A 22,022-nucleotide genomic window follows, 5' to 3' on the forward strand; every position below is an offset into this window, starting at 1 on the left:
GTTTTTGCGTTTCACCCCCATCGGAATGCGGCAGCCGCGGCCGGGATTCGACCCCGTGCTCTCGGACCTAGTAGCACAACATCTTAGCCACCACACCACCACGGCGGATGAGACCGTGAGTAAATGCGGCAGTGAAATTTCGCTAATTAGCCGATTACACATTTAGATTTCTCGTGCAATTATTGTCCGTCTCTTCAAGATATATATATATATATATATATATATATATATATACCAAGTTTGCTTTATCCCGGCCGCGGCCGCCGCATTTCGATGTGGGCGAAAAGCAAGAACGCCCGTGTAGCGTGCATTGGGTGTACGTTAAAGAAACACACGTGGTAAAAATTATTGCGCAGCCCCCCACTATACGGCGTGCCTCCTAACCAGATCGTTGTTTTGGCACGTAAAACTCTAGAATAAGAAGATGATGGTAATTTTTGTTTAGCTGAACCAAATTTTTTTTAAAACTTGTCTGTGGCAGATATAGCGCAGTCCTAACCCTTGAACTAAGTTACTCAATGAGGTCAGCATTACTCTTGCGAAAAAATCAAAACGCATAATCGACGGGTTAATTCATAAAATAAAAATTTCTCAAATAACTTCCTATATATTTATTTTACGGCACATATTGCAATTTACGAATGGCAGCCTGTGAGTCCGCAAAGCAAGGAACGAATTCTCAAGGAGATACGAATTTCGAGATATTCATTTTCAAAGTGTGGAACGAAATACATTGACGTTGCAGTTATTTTTGTGCTTCAATGCATGAAACAACGTTTTCTGAAAAAAAAGTAAGTGAAAAACTTTTGCCACAAGTTTGATGGCGCATATCTCGAAACCGATGCGATCTTCAGAATTTTAAATGATGGGGTTTTGTGGGGACTCCGGAAATTTCGACCTCCTGAGGTTCTTTAACGTGCACCTAAATCTAAGTACACGGATGTTTTTGCATTTCGCCCCCATCGAAATGCGGCCGCCGTGGCCGGGATTCGATCCCGCGACCTCGTGCTCAGCAGCCTAACACCATAGCGACTGAGCAACCACGGCGGGTATCTTCAGAATTCGTTCCAAGTCTATATGACTTTCAAATTCACTAATTACAATTCGTAAATTGCAATATGTGCTGTAAATGAATTAGAAACAAAAATATAAGTGAAATTTCGTCACTTGGTCAGTTATGTCCACCCATCGAGTAATTTAGTTCTAAGGTTAGAATTCTGCTATCTGTAGTAATTGAGGACACAGCACTGTACTCCTGCTAGCTGGCCCATCTGCTTATTAAAAATTTGGTGCACCTAAATTAAACAATTTATGTATATACACGTATATTGGAGGCGAGGACATACATGGCGCCACCGGCCCTCAGTGCCTGAATGACGTGTAACTTTCGATCACGTGTCGGATTTTCTGCTTCAGCATCTTCGTTTTTCGTTGTATTGCTGTATTGCAGCGGAACTTTGGTTCATAGTAGTAATTCTGCAGAACAACACTTGTTCTTTGTTTTGGTTTTAAGTTTTTATACGCTGTACGAGAACATACGGTGTTCCTCCATGCCGATGTGGATCTCATATATATCGCTCTACATATACTATCGCAGAAACAGAAAACACAGTAGCTTCTACAGAAGCTCAACAATTGCTAAACTACGTTGGGCAAATTTTAAAGAGCTCATGCACATGTGCAAAATAACAGGTTGCATTCGCACGATTGAGGCTGTCGAATACGTGAAGCGCGATGTACGTGACTAATGCAGCCAGTCATGCACGTGGCCAAGCGGCATATCTTGTAAGACAATGGCATGTACCTTGGTTTACATATCTTTCTCTCGTGTCTTTACTACAACTCTCCCCCCTCCCCCCCAAAAAAGAGAGAATCGTTCTGTGTGGTTTATCACCACGTCAACTTCATTTATTTCACTCAAGGGCAAACGCTAGCTGGCCGTACGGAAAATAATCTGTTAAGCCTAGGACCGCGACTAGTCTTGTCTATATTTTGTGGTGTGTGTGTGTGCGTGCGTGCGTGCGTGCGTGTGTGTGTGTGTGTGTGTGTGTGTGTGTGTGTGTGTGTGTGTGTGTGTGTGTGTGTGTGTGTGTGTGTGTGTGTGTGTGTGTGTGTGTGTGTGTGTGTGTGTGTGTGTGTGTGTGTGTGTGAAGGCAGCGCTATTTTATAGCAATACATTTTTTACGCGGTTTAGGCATTTTTTTAAGATTATGGGGCTTTACGCGCCAGAACCCCGATCTGATTATAAGGCACGACGTAGTGAGGGACTCCGGAATAATTGGACCGCAAGGAGTTCTTTAACGTGCGCCTAAAAATAAGTAATTAATTAAATAATGGGGTTTTACGTTCCAAAACCACTTTCTGATTATGAGGCACGCCGTAGTGGAGGACTCCGCAAATTTCGACCACCTGGGATTCTTTAACATGCACCTAAGTCTAAGCGGGTGTTTTCGCATTTCACCCCCATCGAAATGCGGCCGCCGTGGCCGGGATTCGATCCCGCGACCTCGTGAAAATAAGTACGCGAGTGTTTTAGCATTTCGCCCCCAACGTATTAAGCATTTTAGCGGCTCGAATATATTTTGCAAATGGAATAAAACACCTGGCGCACGTTGGTACATGCACATTTGCCTCTAGGTATTTTTTTTTCGCAGACTGAGTAAAAATGACAAGTTTCCGTGAAGATAGCGCGATGTTCACGAAAATATTCTTCGAATTCGTTGTGAACCAAAAAAAAAAAAAGAAAACGTGCTTTGACAGGTTAGTATAAGTGTCGAGATGGACCATTTATTATTGCCATTCATTCATAGAAAAGGTAAGACAGCTCACCCAAGTTCATTGAAGCAGTGCTAGAATTAAGTAGTGCACAGAACGCGAGCGAGGGAAAACAAGCGAAAACTTATTGCGTGTTGCGGCGAACGGCACAAAACAGCTCACGGAACAATTTAACCACTCAGCACGTTTGTTGTTCCGTTTTCACAAGACATGCATGCGCGGCCTGACTTGCACAATTTCAGTTCGCGTACTCAAAGCGAAAATCCAAAGCGAACATATAAAAACTACATATAGAACATATAGAAGTTGCGGACTAGCCTTGGAACGTAGATTATCCGTACTTTGTAATAGCTTGCTGCAAAGACATATTATCGTTAGTCACCCGCTTACTCTGTGGACCGTCACGAAACGTTGAGCTTCAAACATTTGTGTGTTGTCGGTTTAGTCACAGTCACCAATGCTTCGGCGTATTTATTCAAATGTGCGTCCATTCACTTATACTCTTGATACGTTGGCGATAGAGTGGGCGTAAGTTTGCGTGAGTTCAGGAAGGGATACTCTACAATTAAGCACATCCATGTCATCAATTAGGAAATCGAGAAATATGCAGAGTTCAATCAACCTATTTATATGGCTTTCATAGATTAAGAAAAGGCACTTGCCTCTGTAGAGATACCAGCCGTCATAGAGGCATTACGTAATCAAGGAGTACAGGAGGCATACGTGAATATCTTGAGCAATATCTACAAAGATTCCACAGCTACCTTGGTTCTCCGCAAAAGTAGAAAGATACCTATAAAGAAAGGGGTCAGGCAAAAAGACACAATATCTCCAATGCTATTCGCAACAATACTTGATTAATAAAATCGAAGGAGTACAGAATTTAGCTTTGCGTTTTACTTATTATGTTTACTGCCGTCACTCTAGTGTCAGTAACTTACGTAATAGGGCCAACCTACAAAACTTGAGCAGTGCAGGATAATATCTAGATAAACATTTATTTACCAACTTTATCACGAGAACTTTAAACTATCACGGGAACGATATCTTCAGGATCATTTCAAACGATCAAAGAGAACGCACCACAGTAAAACTATTAGACAACCAGTCAGCCACATAATGTTCACAAGTACTCTTTATTTCCTCGCGCAATTTACTATTGGAATACGTTATCTGAGGAGGCAGTGAACTCCGCCTCGTTGGAATCATTTGTCCAATGTATTAGTAATATCAACTTTTGTTGAAATTCGAGTCCAATAGCGGAGTACACTCTGAGTTGATGATATTCCCTTGCTCGAGCATTCATTTATATCATCTATGTCCAGTGTATTGCCATGTTTTTCCACTTTTGTATGTATTATATTTTTGCAATTACGCCAAGTAATTAGTTTAAATTTACTTCTCTTGTTTGTATTCTAAGTATTCACTCCTGCATGGGCCCGAGAAGGGCCTGCAGTATCTGTTAATAAATAAAAAAAATTACATGGAATAAGTACTCAAGCTATTAAACTGGGAAGGCTTGGGAGTGAGGATCAATGGCGAATATCCCGGCAACCTTCGGTTTGCAGATGACATTGTCCTGTTAAGCAACACTGAGGACGAATTACAACAAATGATTGAGGACCTTCACAGAGAAAGTGTAAGAGTGGGATTGAAGATTATTATGCAGAAGACAAAGATAATGACCAATAGCCTGGCAAGGGAACAAGAGTTCAGGATCGCCAGTCAGCCTATAGAGTCTGTGAAGAAGTACGTTTATCTAGGTCAATTACTCACAACGTACCCTGATCAAGAGAAGGAAGTTTACAGAAGAATAAAAATGGATTGGAGTGCATACGCCAGGGTTGCCAGATCCTGACTGGGAGCTTACCATTTTCATTTAAAATAAAGGTGTACAATCAATCCATCCTACCAGTGCTAACATATGGGGCAGAAACTTGGAGGTTGTCACAGAAGCTCAAGAACATGTTAAGGACCGCGTTAGAGCGATGGAGCGAAAAAAATGTTAGGCTTAACGTTAAGAGACAGGAAGATAGCGGTGTGGATCAGAGAGAAAAAGGGAATAATCAATATTCTAATTGGCATTAAAAGAAAGAAATGGAGCTGGGCAGGCCATGTAATGGGTAGGATGAATAACCGGCGTACCATTAGAGTTACAGAATGGGCGCCAAGAGAAGGGAAGCGCAGTCGAGGACGGCAGAAAACTAGGTGGGGTGATAAAGTTAGAAAATTCGCAGGCGCAAGTTGGAATCAGTTGGCGCAGGACAGGGGTAATCGGAGATCGCAGGGAGAGGCCTTCGTCCTGCAGTAGACATACAAATAGGGTGACGATGATGATGAAGAAGTTTGCGTGTGAGTTGGGAGAGAGAGAGTGAGAAAGAGAAACAAGCTTTAATGATATGCTGGACATGTTAGCCTGCATATGGCTGTTCGCCTGACATGTAACTCCACGTGCTGGGTGATGATTATGATATATACAGTGATAAACACTTAACAGCACATGCAGCCACACAGGGACACACATACAATATAGAAACAAGTTTCGTTAAGGCGCGTAGCCCGCAGGAACGTATGCAGCGCTTTCGTGGCGCGTAACGCGCAGGTGGTGCTTTTCCATGGGCCGAGAATGTGCCGCAGTTCCAAGCTCGAGTGCCGCTGAAGGTGTAGTGCCGCCTTCAAAGACTATCTCTCTGATGCGTAGCGGCAGTAGTCACACCGAGCATGTTGCAGGTCCTGTTGCGACAGAGTATGTCGCAGATCATGTTGCAGGCCAAAGCACATTGGCGAGTCAGTCAGTTTAACCTTGCACTTGAAGTAGTTCGTGTAGGCCGCGTTGAGTTTGATGAGGTGTAGGCATGTTTGGTCTTTCTTGTCTATTGAAACCTCGCGGCATGTAAAAGTCACACGATCGATAAATTTTGTCTAGGGCTCAGTACTGATGGCTTGCATCTGTCTAGAGCGATCGCTGGAAACGCCAAGCATGTGCAGATACCAGTGTCACCGCGTCTTTTCTCGGGAAAGGTATCTGGACCATTTCTCTCGAAGTGTCGTGTCCAGCTTTGGCAGCATGTCCAGCCTGGACGTTGCCTTGTTTTCCGCAGCGGGCTGGTAAGCACTGCAGCACAACGCTGTGATACAGCTCGCAGGCTTTATTACACGGGCGTCTGATGTCCATGACGAGTTGTCCCTGCATGCGTGGCGACTTCGGGGACTGCAGGACCGCTCTTGAGTCGGTGAAGATGGCCCAAGACTCAGCTCTCTGGTCTGTGATGTAGATAAAAGCTGCCGGCAGTGCAGCTAGTTCAGTGGCTGTAGCTGAAGTGCGGTGACTGAGAGTGGCAGGGACGGTAACACTCGCAGACGGAATCTAGACACCGATGGCAGATAATGTTGGCGTAACGGAACCACCAGTGTGAATATGACGGTGGGCTCTGTAACTGGCTTTAATATGCCCTAGAGCAAACTATGTCAGCGCTGGGCCGGGAGTATTTTTCTTGCTCTTGAACGCAGGCACGAAAGTGACAATTGATCACAAAGGAAATTTCCATGGTGGTTCCATCGGCCTAGAAGGGCTTTGATAATTCACCGGGAGCACGCTCCGCACCACGGGAACACTGTCTGAAGAAAGCAGATGACCCGGCACTCTGGCAGCAAAGCGCATATGAACTCTAAGAAACTCTTGCTGCAGAGACACTAGGAACCGATAGGCGTCTGCTTTCTGCAATGTATTTTTCGGTAGTCCGAGGCTGTCATGGTAGTCCCAGGCTGTCACACCCTCATGGCTTTTGCTTGCGCACCAGTGCGTCCTTTTATGTTGGTTTGGGAAGTGCCTGTGGCATAGGAAGGCTGTACCGTAGGATACCCTCACAGAGAGCCGCATACATGCGTAGCAGATCATTTACGGAGCATCCCCCAGTGTTGCTTGATAGTACACGGAACATGCTTGCGCATGACCCAATTTTTTCTTTTAATATTGGAATATAGGGTGTCCACGTCATTAGTCTGTCGATTTTCGCACCCAGAAACTTGACTTGACACATACCGAATGGGCGAGTGCGCAACCTTTAATGAGACATCACGCGTAGTGAAAACAATGACGGCGCACTCTGGTGACAAATTTAGAACTAGTGCGAATAAAAATTATTGAATAGATTGACAGCTTTCTTCGATATTGCTCGTAGAACACGTCTGTTGCGACCATAGCTCCCCTTACAGGTGTCATCTGCATATAGGGAGATTTCAACTGATGTGGGAATGTACTTCTCCAGTCGAATAAGAGAGATGTTAAATAATGTCCGACATAAAACAACCCCCTGGGGAACTCGTCGATGCATTGTGTGCGGAGCTGTGTCCCTTTCTTTTGTGGAAATATAGACTGATCGATAAGTGAGGTAGTCTCAGATCCAGCGGTACATACTAACACCAACTCCAACGGACGTCAGAGCGTATAAGATACCCTCATGAGGCACGCTATCGAACGCTCCCTTGATGTCGAGGAATACGCCGTTAGTGATGTTGCGTGATGATGATGATATGTGCTGTTTTATGGCGCAAGGGCCAATCATGGCCACAGAGCGCCATAGTGATGTTGCGTGTAGCTTTGTTGAGTTTTACGCAGTTGATCAGGCTAATCACGTTGTCTATGCTGTTGCGGCCCCTTGTGAACCCTGACATTTGCGGAGGGTAGACATTCATGTTCATCAGCAATCAGTCCAGGCGCGTCAATACCATCTTCTCCATAAGCTTTTCGACGCAACTGAGAAGAGCTATCGTACGATGGGGGACGAAGGTGTGTACGTGGTCTGGTCACTGCCATGATTTTCCATTTCTGCGAACCAGGTCGTCGAAGACATGAGGTGCGCGGCGATCATGGGTACATCGAGTGCACTGGATCGGTCGTTCTTGTAGAAGGTTGGCTGCCCGTCGTTAAGAATCGCCAGGTTATTTCGACATGCTATATCAAAAAGGCATTTGCCAGGCTTGAGGACAGGGATAACACTGGATAGTTTCCAGCAAGGTTCAAGGCAGCCACTCTCCCAGTTGGCATTGAATATGGTAAGAATGCACATATTTGCTTTGTCGCCTAATGTGATAACTTCGCGTATTTGACGCAGTCAGGGTCAGGAGATGTCGCCTTGTTCACCAACGCCAACGCGCCGAGCAGCTTTATGATCGAAAAAGGTTCTTCTGCTGCAATACTGCTCCCTGCCGCTGAAGCCTTCTGTGCTGCTCAGGGCAAAGCTGTGAGCGTCGCTGCAGCAGTGATCTGTGAATAGAAATTTTCCACTACGTCCAACTCGCTACTGTTACGGTACAGCGCAGCAGAACTGAAAGGATGCAGTTGAGTCAGCTGGGTTTTCAGGCCGCGCACAATGCTCCATATTCTTGACAGCAGTTTTCGGGATCAAGTTTCTAACAGAAGACCCCCACTCATAGCGCCAGTCTCGAATCTGGCAGCGTTGGTGCTATTAGGTAAGCATACGAGGGTTTGGTATCTCCGTGCCTGCATTCTATGTCAACGTGTTACGTGGCGCCGTATGGCAAAAAAGGATGTTCCACATCCGCCCGCTATGGCCCTGAGTGGCGCTGGCAAACACTCCCAGGGCTAGATCTAGTGCACATGAACAACCAAGACAGTGGACGGGATGATGGCCGTTGCCATACCAGAATAGGTAGTGCAACGCACGCGTAATGCGGAGTTTGTGGGTTCGTCTTCCACCGGCGACAAATGAGATTTTCGTTCACTTTCATTTTCCCTGTTCCGCGTTACTTTCTGCATTTCAATTTCAAACACGCCTAATTTCCCCTATGCTTTCCTTGGCTTCTTTGACTGTTGGCTGTATGTGGTCATAACTAACAAAAAATCAAGCCCCTCTGTTTCCCTTCTCGTTTTCGCGGGATTTTGGACGTAAAGCAACGCCGTTAGTACGTTTTTGAACGTGTCGTGTCGGCGGTCAGGCATGTTAGCAATATAGTCGTAAGCGTTTGACATGCATGGCCGTAAATAGTTTACTGTTGGTCAGAGAACCCAGTATTATTGTTGATATAAAGAAGCGTTAGCCTAGCTGGGTGGTGACTTTTGATCAAATTGGTATACAATTTGAAGTAAGTGCAACAGAAATGACATATTGCTTTTGACGTATGCTTCTACAGCGTGATTTTTAACTCGAAGCTTTCTTTTCATGCTACCCTCGTTATTGTTGCAAATGTCTTAATGCTTATTATACTTCGCGAGCTTTGCGGTATCTATCTATCTATCTATCTATCTATCTATCTATCTATCTATCTATCTATCTATCTATCTATCTATCTATCTATCTATCTATCTATCTATCTGTCTGTCTGTCTGTCTGTCTGTCTGTCTGTCTGTCTGTCTGTCTGTCTGTATGTCTGTATATCTATCTATCTATCTATCTATCTATCTATCTATCTATCTATCTATCTATCTATCTATCTATCTATCTATCTGTCTGTCTGTCTGTATGTCTATCTATCTATCTATCTATCTATCTATCTATCTATCTATCTATCTATCTATCTATCTATCTATCTATCTATCTATCTATCTATGTCTATAACCGTTTGCCGCCAACTTCGGTCGCCGGGTAGTCCATGATCTAACATGATCTAATGAGTAGAGCATCGGGGGGGGGGGGGAGAGAAACAAGCTTAATGATATGCTAGAGATGTTAGCCTGGCTGTTCGCCTGACATGTTACTCCATCATCATCCGCATATTATTCTGTTCTGCAAACGCTACTAATAACTCTCCCGTGCTATTCCTAGAGCCTATGCCATAATCCCCCACTGACTTGTCTCCAGCCTGCTTCTTGCCTACCCTGGCATTGAAGTCGCCCATCAGGAGGGAACGGAATAAACTGGTACACAAGAGCGCCAATCAATGAGTTAGCGGTAAGAGGGAAAATAGAGGAATTCCTGATTAAGCTACAGAACAGGTATTCGGCCTTAACTCAGGAAGAGGACCTTAGTGTTAAAGATATGAACGACAATCTTATGGGCATCATTAAGGAGTGCGCAATAGAAGTCGGGGGTAACTACGTTAGACAGGATGCCAGTAAGCGATCGCAGGAGACGAAAGATCTGATCAAGAAACGCCAATGTATGAAAGCCTCTAACCCTACAGCTAGAATAGAACTAGCAGAACTTTCCAAATTAATCAACAAGCGTAAGACAGCTGACATAAGGAAGTATAATATGGGTAGAATTGAACATGCTCTCGGGAACGGAGGAAGCCTAAAAGCAGTGAAGAAGAAACTAGGAATAGACAAGAATCAGATGTATGCGTTAAGAGACAAAGCCGGCAATGTCATTACTAATATGGATGAGATAGTTCAAGTGGCTGAGGAGTTCTATAGATATTTGTACAGTACCAGTGGCACCCACGTCGATAATCGAAGAGAGAACAGTCTAGAGGAATTTGAAATTCCCCAAGTAACGCCGGAAGAAGTAAAGAAAGCCTTGGGAGCTATGCAAAGGGAGAAGTCAGCTGGGGAGGATCAGGCAACAGCAGATTTGTTGAAGGATGGCGGGCAGATTGTTCTAGAAAAACTGGCCACGATGTATACACAATGCTGCATGACTTCGAGTGTACTGGAACCTTGGAAAAACGCGAACATAATCCTAATCCATAAGAAAGGGGACGCCAAAGACTTGAAAAATTATAGACCGATCAGCTTACTGTCCGTTGCCTACAAAGTATTTACTAAGGTAATCGCAAATAGAATCAGGAACACCTTATAGCTTCTGTCAACCAAAGGACCAGGCAGGATTCCGTAAAGGCTACTAAACAATAGACCATATTCACACTATCAATCAGGTGATAGAGGAATGTGCGGAATATAACCAACCATTATATATAGCTTTCATTGATTACGAGAAAGCGTTTGCTTCAGTCGAAACCTCAGCAGTTACGGAATCATGGTGTAGACGAGCCGTATGTAAAAATACGGAAAGATATCTATAGCGGCTCCACAACAACCGTAGTCCTCCATAAAGAAAGCAACAAAATACCAATAAAGAAAGGTGTCAGGCAGGGAGATACGATCTCTCCAATGCAATTCACGGCTTGTTTACAGGAGGTATTCAGAGACATGGATTGGGAAGAATTAGGGATAAGAGTTAATGGGGAATACCTTAGTAACTTGCGATTCGCTGATGATATTGCCTTGCTTAGTAACTCAGGGGACCAAATGCAATGCATGCTCACTGACCTGGAGAGGCAAAGCAGAAGGGTGGGTCTAAAAATTAATCTGCAGAAAAATAAAGTAATGCTTAACAGCCTCGGAAGACAACAGCAGTTTACGATAGGTAGCGAGGCACTGGAAGTAGTAAGGGAATGCATCTACTTAGGACAGGTAGTGACCGCAGATCGGGATCATGAGACTGAATTAATCAGAAGAATGGGCTGGGGTGCGTTTGGCAGGCATTCTCGGATTATGAACAGCAGGTTGCCATTATCCCTCAAGAGAAAAGTTTATAACAGCTGTGTCTTAACAGTACTCACGTACGGGGCAGAAACCTGGAGCCTTACGAAAAGGGTTCCACTTAAATTGAGGACGACGCAACGAGTTATGGAAAGAAGAATGATGGGTGTAAAGTTAAGGGATAAGAAAAGAGCAGATTTGGTTAAAGAACAAACGCGAGTTATTGACATCTTCGTTGAAATCAAGAAAAATAAATGGGCATGGGCAGGACATGCAATGAGGAGCGAAGATAACCGATGGTCATTAAGGGTTACGGACTTGATTCCAAGAGAAGGGAAGCGTAGCAGGGGGCGGCAGAAAGTTAGGTGGGCGTATGAGATTAAGAAGTTTGCAGGGACAACATGGCCACAATTAGCACATGACTGGGGTAGTTGGAGAAGTATGGGGGAGGCCTTTGCCCTGCGTTGGGCGTAGCCAGGATGGTGATGATGATGATGATTAATATAGCGACACACCGTATTGCCAACGCCGAGACGCGTCTTGCAGGAGGCGTACTGCAGCTGGGCTCCTCTCACGCGCTTCCGCGCGTCGCACGAGTGAATATGTATTGAGACAAGATTGTCTGAATATATATGACGCGGGTTCGATTCTGCCCAGCACTGGATAAATTTTAAATGATTTGTGACGTAACGTCTCTTAGTTCGGCCAGCACTTGCTAAAACTGCATGTAACGAAAACATGTTATACCGTTGCAATCGTACTACCCACGCGCTATACTTTGGTATTGTTGTGTATAGAAAAAATTCACCGACGATTATGAAACACCCTAACGCGAAATTTGAGTGCAGCTCTATACGTGTTTTGATTTCTCGATATATTGACTGGCGCGGACAATCTTTCTCCTACGGCACATTGCAAACGGAGCGAATTGTGGCGCGACTGCCTCTCTAATCGGGAGATCGCGACAGGCAGCGCGTGGGTGACGCTTGGGTGCGATTCACAGCAGCCGTGGCAGACCTCCGCTCATGCAGCGCTTTGTTTCCATATATGGTATCGGTCGACGCGCTCGCCACATGTTATCGGTCAACAGACGGCGGTGTGCTGCTCTGGCGCCGTCTCGTAGCGGTCGTCGCCGCAGAGTCCGTCTTGCGCGGCACTACACTTTCACCATAACCCCCTCCTCCACCTTCCTCCTCACGATCTCGTATTACACGATCCCACATGTGTCGCGTGCGCGGATAACACCGTTGTGGCGCCACGCATGACACAATCGGAGCTAAATTTAGCCTGGCGCGCGGTGTTCAAGGAGGCTTAGCTCGGGAGTACGTTTGTCGATCCGAGCAGGAGTTGCCGCGTTTCAGAGAGCTCACTATGTCATAGTAGGTATAATTTATCATACTCATACTGGTGGTCATCACGAGTTATAAGGCCTACAAGTGTGCAATTTGTTGTACTAATTTCACGCTCGCTCGGTTCTGACAACCCTGCGTTCGACACTTAGGGTCCAGAGATGGCGTGGCTAGACTCGGGCAGCAAGACAAAGGGATACACAGCGCCTTTGACCATGGCGGGAAGTGTCCGCCTCCATAGGGAGCACAAGCGCAGGCGACTGAGGGTAGCGAAGGAGCCCCAACCGTCTGCGAGTGCGGCGGGCTCGAGCGGCGCAGGGCAGCCTCGGACGCCGCCAGTAGGGGGCCATTTCTGTATCCTAGCGCCCAAACACCTTCTGCAAAACGAACGGGCCCGCTGGAGCGAGCGCGATCGCAAAATTTAACAATAAGGGCCCCCTCCCCCTAGCTGTAACATAAGCCTGTAAGCTTTCTAATGCATGATAAATGTAACGTGCACATGTGGTTACGTCCGTTTCTGTATATAGTGCCCATACACCCTCTGCAGTACGCACAAGACATTTCACGTATGCCCCATTGAGGCTGAATCCCTGATACAGCCTACCCGATTTTTCGTCATCGAAGAACGGCATATTCTTGGAGGCACATACCGTGAGGTGCATGTTGCGTCAAAGAGGCTCATAAATGTGCGGCACATACCCAGGGGTGCATATCCAGTGAACCAAGTTGGCGTCAAAGGAGGAGGAAAAGAAGGAAGGCCGACCAGCCGCGCGCCCAATTTGGTACCATACACGGGCGAAGGGATTTAAGGAATGAAAACAAAGGAAAGGGAGGGAAGAAGGTACTCTCAGTGTGAACACGTGCGATTTTACATTAACTTCACGCCTACAATCGGTCACTGAGGCCAGTCGATTTCTTGAATCGTAGCGATGCCCGCGTCGCTTTGTAAGCCTGCGTCGCGTGGGGCCATGGTCCAAGAATCTGTCTCTGAAAATGATCTGCTGTCTCATCGGTTTAACACATTGCGAAGAACGTCGCGTTCGATGTCATAAAGGTTACAAAAAACAAAACACGTGCTCGATCGCCTCTTCACAGTTGCATGAGTCACAGATAGGTGTGCCAGACCACGGCCGCTGGATTAAAAAAAAAAAGATGCGGCCTGCACGTCAGGCTGGCTGCAATGGGAGCGATTATCTCAACCGTAGTTGCATTCTCGCCGCGTGGCTGGGCCGAACGGCGCTAGTTGTCGGGGACGGGAAGCGTCGGCTTCCACGGGCGACGGCGTTCGAAGCGCGTTCCTCACGCATTTTCTATGCGGATCTCGGACAACAGCCCCCGACTGGTGGGGCCGCGGCTGGTGACAGCGTTTTCGATGCACGCAGCAAGCCGCCCCCCCCCCCTTTTTTTTTTTATCCAGCGGCCGTGGTCAGACATTCCAATAAGGAATAAGTGGGCTTTCGTAAAAGCCACCCCTAAGCGGGGGGGGGGGGGGACGCAGTAAAGTTGCATCACGGCGGCAGAAGTGCGATGGAATCTGCAGCGTCAATGTACCATAGGATCCAGCCAGTGGAGTCGACAGTTCGAGAAAATCGGGGTGTTCCACGAATTTTCAGTCTTGGTTTGAGTACGTTAACGAAGACCCCTCCCGGTGTCTGTCCTTGATAAGGGTTTAGGAACTATCAGGGTTTCTTTATGGGCTGACCAGGCGGCAGCGTCAGCAAGGTCATCACCGAGGATGCCACGGTGCCCCAGAAGCCATTGGAAGATGATGTCGCGTCCGTATGCGGGCTTGGTGAAGAACCTCTAGTCTCAAACACCAGTCTTGCGTCGTAAGGCTGACTACAGACTCTGAAGGGCTTGGAGTCACAAAAAAAGACCCCCTTTCGAGGTTTTGCTTGTGCGATGTAATTAACAGCAACACGTAGGGCGGCAAGTCCTGTTGCCATAGAGCTCATGTGAGACACCTTGAACTTCATTGTGACTTGTAAGGCCGGGTTAATAACAGCGCCTGTGGAGCAGGTGGCTGAGACAGACCCATCGGTGTAAATGTGCGTTTTTTGGAAGAATAAGGCATTGCCTGTTGCTTTCCGCATATCAAACAGTGCTTAAAGAGCCTAGAAGCAATACAGAGAAAAGCCTTAATATTCATTTATAATACATACAACTGTTATTGCTATAAATACAACAATAAATACATTTTTTTCTTGTGCTTTCCTTTGAACGCTTTCTTTTGGTTTTCTACTTGGAGATGTCATCCTGCACAACTTGACTATTTGTCAACGTGAAAGTCGTCATGTTAGCCCCGGACAAGCTGACTAAGTTGTGCAGGATGACGTCTCTGGTAGAAAACCAAAAGAAAGAGTGCAAAGTAAAGCACAAGAAAAATATGCGGATCCCACGCACTGTGGGAATCGATGTAAGCGAAGCTTAGTATGCTGGTTACTTTGATTGACGATAATTAGTGGTGTTGCTGGCGGCGAATGTATAATTTATTCGGCGTTTAGTCGAATACGAGAGTGGTGAGTTGATGTTAAACTTTACCGTGCGTGCACCACTGCTGTTTGTCTGCGTAGCCCACGGAACACACAGGCAGATGTGTTTGTTTGAGGCGTTGTTGTGCGTCACTGTTCATAATCTCAGAGAGGGTTGAGCATTATCATTGTCTCACACGGCACATCGCATCATGGCAGAAGTGTTCAACTTTAGTTCAACCTTTGTGATTTGCGTGAGATGAGCCAAAGCAACAAGCGACATGATCATTTGCTTCTTACGAACATAAGTTACTCAGAAATCCGATCAAATTTGGCGCTAGGCATAGAGTTTCACATTAATATAACTAGACGAAAATCTGGCACTGCGATCGTTCAACTATCATGGGAATGATGCAAAGTACAGACTACGCATTGGGTATTCTGTTGACTGGCGAATTAGTCTACAGGTATTTTTTGGCAGTTTTGGTTTCCGCTCCAAGCGCAATTGCTATAACCCGTAGTGGGACGGTGCGACGCAAAGCTCTGTGCCTTTGTTCTGTTGTTCGAAGTGACGATAGCTTATAAACGGATAGCTTATAAGCTTATAAAAGCTTTATAAACGGTGGTTGAGGCAACGCTCAGGAGAGCCCCCATAGACACTAGCGCCACATTTCCCTCTAGGGCATTTATTTAGAAACTATATGGTGCCAGGTGAGTGCCGTCCATAGAGGTTCCTACAAAAATTACTAGAGGGAACTCTGGCGCTAGTGTCTACGGGAGCTGCAATGGGAGCAGTTGTCCCAGCATGGGAATTATGGGAAGTACATGGATTTGCCTAAACTTCGTTTTTTTTTTTTTGCTTGAAACGGTTTTGTGACTTTGTAAACTGGTCATTTTCAACAACGTACTGCGTAATAAATAATTAAATAAACATCGTTAAAATTGCCCGGCGGCAGGATTCGAACACAGGAACTCTAGCACAGAAGCCTGATACTGAAACCATTAAGCCACGGACGCATGCACCGACAAGCGAATGAAACGCCCTTATGAATTTATCGCGGGCATGCCAGTGCCCTGAGACGCTTGGCGCGTTTCGATTTGGCCACCTGGACTGAATCGTTGCAATTAATAGCAATTGTGTGTGTTCGCGGCGTCTTTTGCACTTCGAAGAGTACAGATTGTGCTGAAACTTACGCCAGTAAGATTTATATAGCGTAATATACAAATCCACAAGCACGAAGATCAGACAAATCCATGTACTTCACATCATTCCCATGGTGGAACAACGACTGCAGCGCCAGAGTTCCCTCTAGTAATTATTGTAGGAAATTCTATGGGTTTGGGCATAGATTTTCTTATTGTAGGAAACTCTATGGGTTTGGGTTGCTGGATCGACACAAGCCCAAACCCACTTCCTTACGTTAAGGCCAGAGGCGCAGGAAGAGGCAATCGCGTGGCCCGGATAGCTCAGTCGGTAGAGCGTTAGGCTTTTAACCTAACGGTCCAGGGTTCGAGTCCCTGTTCGGGCGTGTTTTTTTTTTTTCGTTACCTATTCTAGTTATTTTAGTGTTGTCCATTCATTCACGCAAATAGTAAAACAAAAACAGTAAAGCAAAAGAAAACTGCATGGTAGAAGGATACACCCTGTGAGAGCACGTCTATGCGAACCACCTGACCCAAGCGTGCTATTAAAAAGACGAACTGTGTTGGTTGGTGGAGCACTTGACGAAGTTTTCTGACATGTCTGATGCTATGGTGAACTGTGACAAGTGTTTAGGCTCGTGCTTAAGAAAATAAAACTGAAAACCACCGTGTTTTCTTAATGTTTTTGCATGGGAAGGACTGACAAAATGAGAAGTTGCCTGGGAGTGTGCTTGGACTAAGGAAATCTGAAACGTGGCAAGGCCACCTCACGGCTGAATTTAATTCCTCATTGTAAAGTTTCACGAATGGCACGGAATGAACCTTCCGTCAGAAAACCGGGCTTTTGTTTCCAACTCCGTGTTTCTTCAGAGTGTTTGGTACACAGCACAAATGTCTCCCGTATTCTGACATGCAAGTAAACCAGGCACAGCGGTTTTGCGCAATAATTATCTGGGATTCGCGGTTTGAACGCATGACACGCAGCAGCGTTTACATGAGCCTGGAAAAAGGAGGTCTCGACCTAGTGAACACTGAACTTAAATTGAAGGTTCAAAGATACTTATTTCTTTGCTAGCCAGATAGGGCTATCATGACGTATTCTTAAAGACAGCTTGAAGGGGCTTTTCTCAGCGATTGGTTGGAGGATGCTCAGGGAGCATCGAGAGCTCGGGAACTGTTTTCTTTTTGTTTGTTTGTTCTGTTCTGTATTTTTTTTTGCTTGCTTGGGTTGCGACGTTATGCCTCATGGCAACCCAAGCGAAAAAAACAACTATGGTTTTACAGAGTGCTAGAGCATACAGCGCGTTTCTTTGAGCAGAAGTACTCCATTGAATGCCTACAGCAAGTGAAACGACAAATACTTTCATGGGACACTATTGGCATGCTCGTTCCACCGCCACTGTACCGTTCTAGAATGGGAAGCCAACTCGTGTCTGGTGTAATTAAAGCATCTATCACATTACCAAGTTTGTCCTGCAGTCAAATACTTTTTTGTGAAGTTCAACGTGGAAGTACAGCCTGTGAAAACATGGCTTAATAACAGATGTTTATTCGTCCCATTGTCTGCAGATAGCTCATTGTGCCCGGTTCTGGAATACTTATGGTATGTGTTGATGTGATGTGCGGCTGCAGTTCGCGTTTGGCATAAGATACGGGAAGTCATTAAATAGTAGCAGTTTTGCCCGAAAGACGAAGCATCGATTGCGATAGCAAGTTGGTGAACAGCTATACGAAGTAAGGACAGTAGTTTTATCGACCGTATAACCTTGTAAACATAGGCACACTAACTAAATTAACAAGCATGGTGTTACACACGCAGAAGCAAACATGAATACATATCACTCGATAACCGCGGAAACTCGCTGTCGAAACGCAGTGAGGAAGTGCGGCAGCAGCATCAAGCGAATTGACCTTTGCGCTGCCTCTCGCATCAACGCGAACTAAGCTGCGAAAACAGCGCGCGGCGGGCTCTGTCCCCGTTGCAGATGACTTTCAAGATACAGCGGGCCGGGCGGAGTAGAACGCGCGCCCCTCCCTACCCTACCCCCGGAGCTTTGAGCGCGACGGAAGACGGCGCGCTTCTTCCCCACTTCCCTCTCTTGAGTGCGCGAGATTGAGCCGCGATCGCCGGCTCACCCTCACACCCTTTCATTCGCACATACAGCATTGTCCTTGGACCTTATACGGAACCTCACGGCGACGCGCCTGGAGTGTCGATATTGGCGGCGAGGAGTTACGGAGTCGCCATCTATCGGAAGCGCCTCGCTGGCGTAGTATGAGGGATCATGCGGCGCGCTCCTCATAGGTTTTGCTGCCAGCGCTCACTGAAAACGCCACGCGCGAGTTCTCCCGGACATTTCTATAAGTACTTTCGAAACGAGAGAAGTTTTTTACTGTCTAAATAATAATCTTGGGCAAACTGAAAGCACACAATCGTTTACAGACGCTATCTCCTTACCGAATACGTACAGTGAACGCCACTGCGCGCGGTCGCCGCGATGGAGTCTCCCGAACCGGCTTCTTGCGTGAAAGGTAGGTAAACGCTGAGAGCAAACTATGTGAAATATGTTCTTATAGTGTTTGTATAACTAAATGGAGCGTAATAGAACGAAGCCTCAATGCAGCGATCGCGCAGATTCGCAGCGACCGACTGCGCGTCTGCATGCTTGTCCGCGCACTGTGTCGCTTTCTCCGCGCGCGCGTTTTCGCACCGTGCCATGAGCTTTGGGCCGCAGAATATGAGCATTTGACAGTATACAAGCAACCATTGTTGCGTGGGCGCTATCAGAGCTGTTCAAAAATAATTTCATTGTAGAGACTTCGACGCCTACGAGGACTGTGATGTCCCGTCGCGACGATTCAATCTTTTTTTCTTCTAAACTCTTTGACCTTTCAATATTATTTCTCGAGTTGCGTCGCACTGTATGTTTATCGGTGTTCTCAGCGTGCAATTTCCCGCTGCTCCTTTTTTGTAATCCAGTGCATTAATTCATAACACAAACATGACCATATGCCATGCTTTTTTAAAATGTGCTTCTTACCGCTGCCTTTCCACTCCACTGAACTTGCGAGCATCTATAGCATCGACAAGTTCATACACCAAACCGTCATGACATTAGTCGGGCAGCGGACTCGGGCGAGCGTCTCAGTGCGCGTTTTCAGAAGATCGCAGACCGGGCGACGTAGCAGAAATCTTCCTCGCGTCTGTGCTTCCTGCATACCCGAGTTGCAGCCGATGACTGTTTGCCGGTTTTATGTTTCGCGAGCCAAGCTTCACGCAGCTTCTTGTCCTGCGGCTACGTGTGAATAAGGCTGACACCGGCCTCCGTTACGTGCGTCCGGCCCTGCGGAACCGAACGGTAGCCTACCATGTTGCGCGCCTTCAAAGGCAGCCACTACCTATTGTAGTGCTTTGAAGCGTTGTAAAGGAGACACTCGAAGCGGGAACATTTCGCCACTAAATGAGGACCGCAGCGTGCGAGGGAATTTAAACTCGTTTTCAGCTCGCTTCGGCGCGCCCGAAGCAACCGACGAGGCCGCTATGTCCACGTGATCCCTCCTAGCACGTCACGCCGACGGTGGCGCCAGCTTTTCCAGTGGTGGAGCTCGAGGCCATATATTGCTAACGCAATAAACGCGGCAAGTGAGAAGAAGCGCGAGGAGAAAAGCGGAGAGGAGGGTGCAGCGGAACCATGAGGCGCAAAGCGGTGGAGGGTCGAAAGCGTTAGAAGCGTAGTGCCGCGCATGGGGGTCCGTGCGGCAATGGCTACGAGATGGCGCTAGAGTAACGCGCGTCGTCTGGGTCTGTCGGCGGCGGCTATGTGAATCGCGCCCACGCGTCACCCACACGCTGGCTCTCGCGATCTCCGGATTAGCGAGGCAGTCGCGCCCCACTTTGCTTCGTCTCCAATGTGCCGCACGAGACCGATTGTACACGCCAGTCAATATATCGCGAAATGAAAACACGCATAGAGCTGCGCTCAAATTTCCCATTAAGCAATATCGTAATCGCCGGTGAATTCTTTAACTGCACTATCTCCTGGATTGGCCTAAGTTATTGGTGGGATAGCTAGATAAGCGGAAAGAAAACTGGTCTGACAATGCCAAAAAGTGTGATTCGAATTAAAACGACACGAAAGAAATTCATCTGAGACACTTACGACCGCTTAGATGCGGAAATGCGAAATCATTATAATCGCTTAGGTGAAATGTTTTTGACGTTTTCGACATGCATTAAAGTACTTTCTGCTGAATCGGTGTGTGTGTGTTTGCGTATACGTTGGGCACAGGCTGGAAACATTCGGACCATTTTGCTACAGAACGATGAATGGTAGGTCTGTCGTGAATGTGTCGCCTTCTTTGGTGTTCGCTTGCTTCGTCTTCGGAGGCGTGCTTCAGTAGGCAACCACGTTTCACAGCTGCCACTGAGGTAGACGCTTCGGAGCGCATCGCAGTAGACACAGCACCGATGAAATCCGAAGAGCATGTGACACGTGGGCGGCAGTGACGGAGGCAGTGATGTGACGAGTGCAATGACGCGCGCACTACAGGCACAACTTAGGTCAACCATAACCATGGCGCCATCGCGGCGTTGGGGAAGCGTGCTCGTGTCGCACCCCGGAGGCCCGGGTTAAATTCCCACCCAGACCAAAATTTACCTAATTTTCTTTTCGAAGGCATTCACTTACTTGTTCACAGAAACCTGCCTGACAAATTTGACGTCAATCCGAGCGTTCTTTGACGTGTTTTTGCTCTTCGCGCCGTCGGCCATTTTTGGTACGATCTCTCGGTCACGCCGCCGACGAGAACGCGGTATTTTCGCGTAATGCGGCATATAATGCTTTCGCATTAAAGCTAACTTAGACATCCACCCGTTCGTAGCAATTGCTACAAAGGAAACCCATACGGGTCCCTCGAAAGAAAAGCCTCAGAGTTGAAGAAAAATTCGTCCTGGTCCGGGACTCGAACCCGGGACCGCCACCTTTCCGGGGCAGCCGCTCTACCATCTGAGCTAACCAGGCGGCTAGCAGATGGCAGGGCGAAGTCGAATTTGTCGACAACACACGAAGCAAAGGCAAGTGTTTGACGTAGTAGTTCTGCGGAAACCCGCGGAAAACGTTCTGCGTAAAACCTTCTCTCTGCGGAGAGAAGTAATTAAAGTAATTACTTCTCTCCACCTTGCGTCCACCTTGCGGGTTTCCGCAGAACTACTACGTCAGATAAAGCTAACTTCGGTCCGAAGGCATGCTTTCCCCGATCTGACATTAATTCCGCTTTACCACATACGAGCAAGACGCGCTCGCTGTATAGATATCGGAAACCTCATAGACGCTGTCACCATTTCAACGGGCTTGTCAAATCAGATTGTACGCGAATAGCGTACTACATTCTCGAACCTCCCCGACGCCAGCACCACCGACTGCTCCGGAATGTAATGATGAAGCGCGTGCGAATAGCGGACAGACTTGAGCAGACGCGTGATTCGATTCGACAAACCCCGATTGTGCTTACCACTGCTCTATATGAGCGCATACATTTGCAGTTGCGTGCACGTGCCTCTTGGTTATATATGCATGTACAGTCGGCTGCAAAAGCTCCCGGTGCACGAGACTCGCAAAAAGGCTGAATTTCCAAGAATCCTGGGCACCTGAACTTTTGCGGCCGACTGTACGAGAGTACATCACAAAACTTAGACGGAGGGAGAGCCATCGCCATATATAGTTCAACTGGTAGACCATCGCAAGCGTCATGCGGAGGTTGTGGGTGCGGCTGCCAGCGGCGGCAAAATTATATTTTCTTACGTTTTCGATTACCTTCCTTGACATTAAGAATATGAAGTTT

At 46.8% G+C, this 22,022-nt stretch overlaps 1 non-coding gene across 1 annotated transcript; it reads left to right on the forward strand.

Moving 5' to 3' along the window:
• The first annotated feature begins 16,494 nt into the window (after window positions 1-16,494).
• TRNAK-UUU (transfer RNA lysine (anticodon UUU)) lies at window positions 16,495-16,567 on the forward strand. The gene has a single exon. It is a non-coding gene; the product is annotated as a tRNA-Lys (tRNA).
• The last annotated feature ends 5,455 nt before the right edge of the window (window positions 16,568-22,022 follow it).

This window comes from Dermacentor variabilis, unplaced genomic scaffold (assembly GCF_050947875.1).
Source record: "Dermacentor variabilis isolate Ectoservices unplaced genomic scaffold, ASM5094787v1 scaffold_12, whole genome shotgun sequence".
In the NCBI taxonomy this organism is placed as follows: domain Eukaryota; kingdom Metazoa; phylum Arthropoda; class Arachnida; order Ixodida; family Ixodidae; genus Dermacentor; species Dermacentor variabilis.